Genomic DNA, 7,518 nt, shown 5'->3' with positions numbered 1-7,518 from the left:
ACAGAATGAATTTATAACCAACTAATACTCTAAGAACATAAACCTAGAAAATGAAACATGGCTACACAGTATATATATATATATATATATATATATATATATATATATATATATATATAGTCATACTCATAATTTCTGCGGCAGAAACGATGTTCCACATCCGCCGCCAAGGTTTGTTAGTGTTGGCGCTGGCTAACACTCCCGGGTTCAACTAGGAAACATAACTACCCAAGAAAGTGGATGGAAAAACGGCGCCGCGGTAGCTCAATTGGTAGAGCATCGCACGCGTTATGCGAAGGTTGTGGGATCGTTCCCCACCTGCGGCACGTTGTTCTTTCATCCACTTTCATTTCCATGAATTTATCGTTTCTTTATTTCATTTATTAAGCACAAGTAATTTACCCTATGTTGTCCTTGGTACTACGGTAGAAGCTTGTACTGCGGCAGCAACTGCACATTGGCCGCGTGCGCCTTGAAAGCGACCTGCGTCGGGGCCTGTGTCTAGGTGCGACTGCGGCTCACGCCTTTGCGCGCTGCGTTCTCGCTCATACTCGCTGTTAAGTTTGCGTTGAAGCGATGCGCATCACGGCGGTCACTTCGCTCGCCGCTGCTGCCGCGCTTCTTCTCGCCAGCGTTTTCACAGCGAGTGTCCAGGTTATCGAGTGTGATGTGTTCATGTTTGCCTGTGCGATCTGACACCATGCTTGTTAATTTAGATAGTAAGCGAATGTTTACAAGCTTATACGGCCGATAAAACTACTATCCTTCCTTCGTATAGCTGTCTACTAACCTGCTATCGCAATCAGTACTTCGCCTTTCGGGCGAAACTGCCACTTTTCTTTTTTTAGTCCTGCAAGAGTCACCTGGTCTCTAATGAATGAAAGCCAAATGAATAATATACATGGTATGTGTCAAGTGGAATTGGAATAAAAAAATCACCAATGATTGCGGTACACCTTAATGCGAAATTTGAGTGCTTTCATTTCGCAAAATAGTGGTTGGCGCGGACAATCGGTCTCTTGGGGCATGTTGCAAACAGAGCGAAGTGTGGCACGACTGCCTCGCTGATCGGGCGATAGCGAGAAGCAGCGCGTAGGTGATGTGTGGTAGCGATTCACAGTAGCCGCTGCAGAAAAACCTCCTGTATTGGAGGCGAGCTCTACCACTGGAAAAGCTAGCGCCACCGTTTCCGTGACGTGAAATGAAGGACCACGTGGACACAGCGGCCGCCTTGGCTGCTTCGGAAGCGCCGAAGCGAGCTGAAAACGAGTTTAATGTCCCACCTGCGCCGCGGTTCTGATTAAGTGATGAGGCTTTACCGCCTTGGGTGTCTGCTTGACAACATTTGAAAGTACTATAATAGGTATTGGCTGCCTTTGGAGGCGTGCAGCATGATAGGCTACTGCTCGGTGCAGCAGTGCAGGACGTACGCAACGGAGCCCGGTCTCAGCCTTATTCACACGTAGCCGCAGGGCAAGGAGCTGCGTGAAGCTCGGCTGGCGAAACTTAGGACCGGCAGACAGCCATCGACTACAACTCGGGTATGCAGCAAGCACAGACGCGAGGAATATTTCTGCTACGGTGCCGGGACGGCGCGATGTTCGCTGAGTAGCAGAAAACGCGCACTGAGACGCTCGCCCGCGCCCGCTGCCCGGCTAATGTCATGACGGTTTGGTCTATAAACTTGTTGATGCTAGATACTGGCAAGTTCACTGAAACGGAAAGGAAGCGGTAAGACGCACATTAAAAAAAGGCACGGCATATGGTCATGTTTGTGTTAATTATTGCACTGGATTACGAAAAAGAAGCAGAGGGAAATCGCACGCTGAGAAGACCGATAAACATACAGTGCGACGCAACTTGAGAAATAATGTTGAAATGTCTAAGGATTTTGAAGGAAAAAAAGATTGAATCGTCGCGACGGCACATCACAGTCGCTGTAGCTAGGCGTCGAAGTCTCTATAACGGAATTATTTTTGAACAGTTATGATAGCGTCCACGCAACAATGGTTGCTGGTGTACTGTCAAATGCTCATATGCTGCGGCCTACAGCTCACGGCATGGTGCGAAAACGCGCTCACAGCGAAAGCAAAACATTGTGCGCGGACATGCATGCAGACGCGCATTCGGTCGCTGCGAGCCCGTGCGATCGCTGGATTGAGGCTTCATTCTGTTATGCCCCATTTGGTTATACAGACAGCCCACTGTAAGAACATATTTCACATAGCTTACTCTCAGCGTTTGGCTACCTTTCACGCAAGAAGTCGGTTCGGGAGACTCCGTCGCGGCGTCTCCGCGCAGTGGCGTTCACTGTACGTATTCGGTAAAGAGATAGCGTCTGTAAACGATTCCGTGCTTTCAGTTTGCCCAAGATTATTATATCGACAGTCAAAAACTTTCTTCGTTTTGAGAGTACCTACATAAATCTCCAGGAGGGCTGCCGCGTGGTGTTTTTTTATTGAGCGCCGTAAGCGAAACCTATGAGGAGCGCGCCACGTGATCCCTCATACTACGTAAGGGGGGCGCTTCCGACAGATGGCGACTCCGTAACTCCTCGCCGCCAATACGACTCGCGCTACTCTGGCGCCACCTCATAGTCATCGTCACCGCAGTGCGCGTCTTGCGCGCGCTGCGGCGACGTTTTTTTTTTTTTTTGCATTTTCACCGTCCCTCTTCCTCCCCTTTTTGCTTCATGCTTCCGCTTGCCCCTCCTCCTCCGCTTTCCTTCTCGCGCTTTTTTCGCTCTGACCGCTTTCCCCCCCCCCCCCCCCCCCCGCTGCGCTCCGCGTTTGCTCTTTCATCCGCTGCGCTCGTTCGCTCGGTTACGTCGAGAACGCCGATGCTCGACGCAGGAACGGACGACTAAGGACTGCGCTCTAAAAACCATTTGCGCAGGCTGTCTGTCATATCTAAACTTTATTACTGACGCTGTTTTCCAAGGTCAGACACCTGCCTTTGTTCCGCCTGATACATTTCCCATTTGAGAGAGCTTTACATAATTATGCGGCATTCTCATGCGCTTTGGCCATGAAGAGCTAGGTCACTCTAGTCCCCTGCATATTGAAAGCTCGCAGCCACACTGAATTCGCGTGAAGATGCTTGAACGGTTTTCGGAGTCTGCCTGGAAGTAGTGATGTGCACGAAATGCAACATTTTCCGGTGCAGTCACCATTTTGTTCCAAGGGAGGAGGCACGCGGTCTAACGCATTTCTGTTTTATTCTGATATCCCTGACTAGATCGGATCAAAGAAAATGGCTAGGAGAAGAGAAGCCTTCGTCCTGCAGTGAACATAAACAATGGGCTGATAATATATATATTGCTAAGAGATTTATTAGCAACGGGCGCGAACGGGTAGCCGTCACAAGCGTTCGGCGAAAGACAGCAACCACGAGCTCATGCCGGTAGCGATGGTGCTGTGGCGCAGGCAGGCTACTCTTCTTCGTTACAATCTATATATATATATATATATATATATATATATATATATATATATATATATATATGCAAAGGTCTGTGCCCAGCGCTAACGGTCGGTCCCAAACGCCGGTGACTAATAAACGCCTTTGTAAGTGTTGGAGGTTGCTTCGGCCCACAATGTCAACCCTGGAACTTCGATCCCGTACTCAACGCTAAACCATGCCTGAAGACGCATCCCAGCAAACGCCTCCTCAGTCGGTCCTGCGCTCTGGTGTGCCTCGCCACAGGGGCCCTGCCGTTTTCAGCCGCGCGGATGACAGCGAAGTCGAGGACTGGCTGACGACCTATCAAAGGGTAAGCGCCCACAACAAATGGCACGATCCCGCCAAACTGAGCAACGTGCTCTTCTATCTCGCGGGTGTTGCCAGTCTGTGGTACAATAACCACGAGACCGACCTTTTGACGTGGTCATTCTTCAAGAGCTCTTTTGTGGCTGTTTTTGGTCGCCCTGCTGTGCGTAAGCTGCGAAAGTAATCGCGTTTGCGAGAACGTGCACAGCAGCCGGGTGAATCATTTACCAGCTACATAGATGCACTTGTTTTGTGTAAAAGAGTCAACGCGACGATGTCGGAGTCCGAGAAAATCATAAATGCCTTAAAAGGGATAGAGTGCGATGCTTTCGACATGCTACTGACCAAGAATCCTCAGTACGTGCGAGACATCATCACTCTGTGCCAAAGCTACGAGGAGCTACGCAGGCAGCGCTCGTTGATACGTCGCCCTTCCTCGCGCGGCGACCTCATTGCTGGTTTGACTACCATCTCCGACCAGTCAGCGTTGCCTGCTGAAATGAAAGTGTTCGTTCGGGAGGGAGTTGCATGCCAGCTCTCCTTGATATCCTTCGATCAGCCGCCGCATCTCTGAGGTCAGAAACGGATATAGTACGGAAAAGTGCGTGAAGTTCCCAAAAATGCTAATCGCATTATCACTTGTAAGGGAATGACATGGTAACTGGGTACTGGCGCATTACTATTCTCGTCTGCTTGTCACGATGCCTATTGATGAGATCGCAAGCGTGCAGTTCGGCCCTAATATTTTCTTCCACAAAAGTTACCTGTGATATTCTCGTTGACACCGCATAGCGACATCTGATCTGCACAACTCCACCTCAGCCCCTTGCCGATGAGATACGACTGATATGACATTCATTTTTGGAATGCGACTTTGCGAAGAAAAGAAGTGAGCTAGTTGATCGGAAGACAACTTTATTCAGGCAAAATAAACGGTTGTTCTAAGCAGGCAGAGTATGTGTTCAGTAAATGTAATAGGGGCTTCAGCAACTTCTATTGCTTTAATATACAATATATAGCAAATGAATTAGGTAGTACTATCAAACTAATATTCGAAGACAATTATTAGTTTCTGCCGTGTGCAAACTGAGTTACGCTTTAATACACGCTTTTGTTCCCTTCTTACATTCACCCTTGAATTGATTTCCCCAGCGCAAGAAATAATACGTGCGACAGAGAAGCACACACGGGCAGGGTGTGCTTCTCGGTCATCCGAAAAGGACCAACTAGCCAGGCTGTCAGTTCTGTTAACTTCTTACATTATTCCAAACGATGAATAGGTATACAGAGGAAGACCCTTATGATTACAACCAGCGAACTTTTGTGTGAGGTAAAGAACTTTATGGACGAGTGTCTACTGTGCTACCGATAACGATTTTCTTGGCTACGTACCGTGTAGCTTACAGTCTTGCGTGATTTGCACGTGAAGTACAACATATTCGACTGTCTCAACGACACACAAACACCTTGGTTAGCCAAACTTGACGGAACCTGTAACGCAAATTGTAAGGATGCATATTTAGAACATAGCTGAGGTATTATCTTACGGCATTATCTTCTCTTTCCCTGCTTTGTACACCCATAAAAAGTTTGGCGGTTTCGTCCGAAAGGAGCGTTTAGCGAACTGTTTTAGCGTTGGGCTTGGAATAATAGGACGGCGTTCTAACGACACGTGGGCGCAACACGTTGGCGTGACTCGGCATTGCGCGCAACTCCTGCTGTGCAGAACGAACAGCACCCTGGCACATACTAGGCGTCTCACGATGTTGGCATGATGAGCGCTCCAAGGGCCATTGCAGGCGTCGCATCTCGGAGGCGCACGAGATAACACCGACGGAAACCAGCGGCCTTAGTCGAGCACCCAGTGAAATGTCACATAACTTTAACTTTACCGCTCACACCAGAGGGTATACACGCCGCGGTTCAACAGGAAATCTAATGCGCTTATATATACTGCGCGTGCGTACAACGGTCATGCCTGCAGCGCAAGGCGAAAGGCTTTCCTCAACTGGTCCGCTACCGATGCCACCGATAAGATTGAGCGTAGCGTTAACCGCCTGCTTCGGTTCGTGTGTTTTTTTTTTTTTTTTTGCCGCCAAACACACTCGGTAAGCTGACTGTGACAAACATCCAGCCTAAGCTGTGCCACAGCCGTAGCTTACGCGGTGGCTGTGCTGCGTGTGCCGAGCAGGCCTTTGGGGACTGGGGTGTGTCGGTCGTTATGAAACCTATTCATCAGATTTCCAGTGGCTAACCTAAAAGTTCTCTAAACACTTCAAAAGTGTTTTTTCGCGGTTATATACTCCAATTGGCAATCACTCCTGTTCCATGCTCTGGAAACAGTATGCGAATATAATTACTTCATTAAGTTGGCTATGCTTTAGAGCCTTTTCAACGCAGTATATTCAAGCGAAGAGAATATTTGAAATAAAATTTTGCCGATACTAAAAGGAATTTCAGGGCACTGTTGAGCTCCATCCTCGAACTGCTTGCGAGTTAGTCAGGAAGAAAATATTCATGTTTTACATATTTTCGGAAGCTGAGTAGCATGTTACATTGTGTCTTCGGTTGTGCTACTAAATATCAGCTAAATCTGAACTGTCACAGCGGTGACGAAAGGCGACTTACTCTTATATAAAAAGCCGCTCACGAGGCTTCAATATAAATTTTGGTTATACGCTAGAAGTTGTTACGTGTCCTCTAGGAAGTGCTCTGCAACAATTTTTTTTTCAAATCGGCGCATTAGTAGCCGAGATAGAAATACTTCAGTGCCGCGAACCCATAATTTAAGGAGGTGAGCTCCACTGCCAAGCGAGACGCAAAGGACCCTAATAAAGTTTTTCATCCATTCATCTACGCTGTCATACGCCTTAGTGATATCCAAAGTGACTAAGGCTGCATATTTTTTCTGACATCGAGCTAGTTGAATACGACTTTCTAGGTCGACATTGGCACACCAAATCGAGCACCCACATCTGAAGCCAATTTGGCATGGGCTCAAAATCATGTTCTTTATTATCCAACTATCTATGCGGTCGTGTAAGATTCTTTCGACGAATTTTACTAGGTTAGATGTAAGAGATATTGGCCAAATGTTATCTAATTCGTAACCGGCACCTTGCTTTTTTTAATAATGGGGTAACTTTAGCAACTCTCCATTCCGGGGGAATCCACGAATGTTTGACAGAATGGTTTACCCTGGTAAGTAATGCTTGCGATGATATCTTAAATAAAGCTTTTATTATTGCCGTGCTAATGCCACCGGGGCCTGGCGCTCAGTTAGGCAGCTGGCTTAGTACATTTTCCAGCTCCGAAATCGTAACTTGCTAGAAGTCTTCATCATGAGTAGGCGACGTAGCATGATTAGGCAAAATCAACTTAAAGCGACATTCTAGACCTTCAGCAGTATCTTCCAGTAATATGGCCGATTCTCAGGGTGTTGGAACGACAGAGTCGACGCTTATTTGTGCTGGAAGGACCGTTTTATTTTTGGGACATCGAAAGAGTGCTTTTTTGTTGGTGACCTTTCAAAGAAATTCGAAGGGCTCACAATCAAAGGTATCTTTCGCATTTGCAACCGTTCTTTTAAATGTTGCTGCCGCGAACTCTGCAATTGCTAAAACACTGATTATGAAGTTGGTCTTGCAACGCTGCTTTTCTTATCCTGTAAACGCGGGAGCACTCTGCGTACCACCAAGGGTTAGAAGACCCGCTTTTAGTGGAGCGCACAATGAATTGTGATTTTTTTAC

At 47.4% G+C, this 7,518-nt stretch overlaps 1 non-coding gene across 1 annotated transcript; it reads left to right on the top strand.

Moving 5' to 3' along the window:
- The first annotated feature begins 253 nt into the window (after positions 1–253).
- TRNAT-CGU (transfer RNA threonine (anticodon CGU)) lies at positions 254–326 on the top strand. The gene has a single exon. It is a non-coding gene; the product is annotated as a tRNA-Thr (tRNA).
- The last annotated feature ends 7,192 nt before the right edge of the window (positions 327–7,518 follow it).

The sequence above is a fragment of the Dermacentor andersoni genome, chromosome 6, assembly GCF_023375885.2.
Source record: "Dermacentor andersoni chromosome 6, qqDerAnde1_hic_scaffold, whole genome shotgun sequence".
Classification (NCBI taxonomy): Eukaryota; Metazoa; Arthropoda; class Arachnida; order Ixodida; family Ixodidae; genus Dermacentor; species Dermacentor andersoni.
This window is presented reverse-complemented; position numbering and strand designations above follow the sequence as displayed.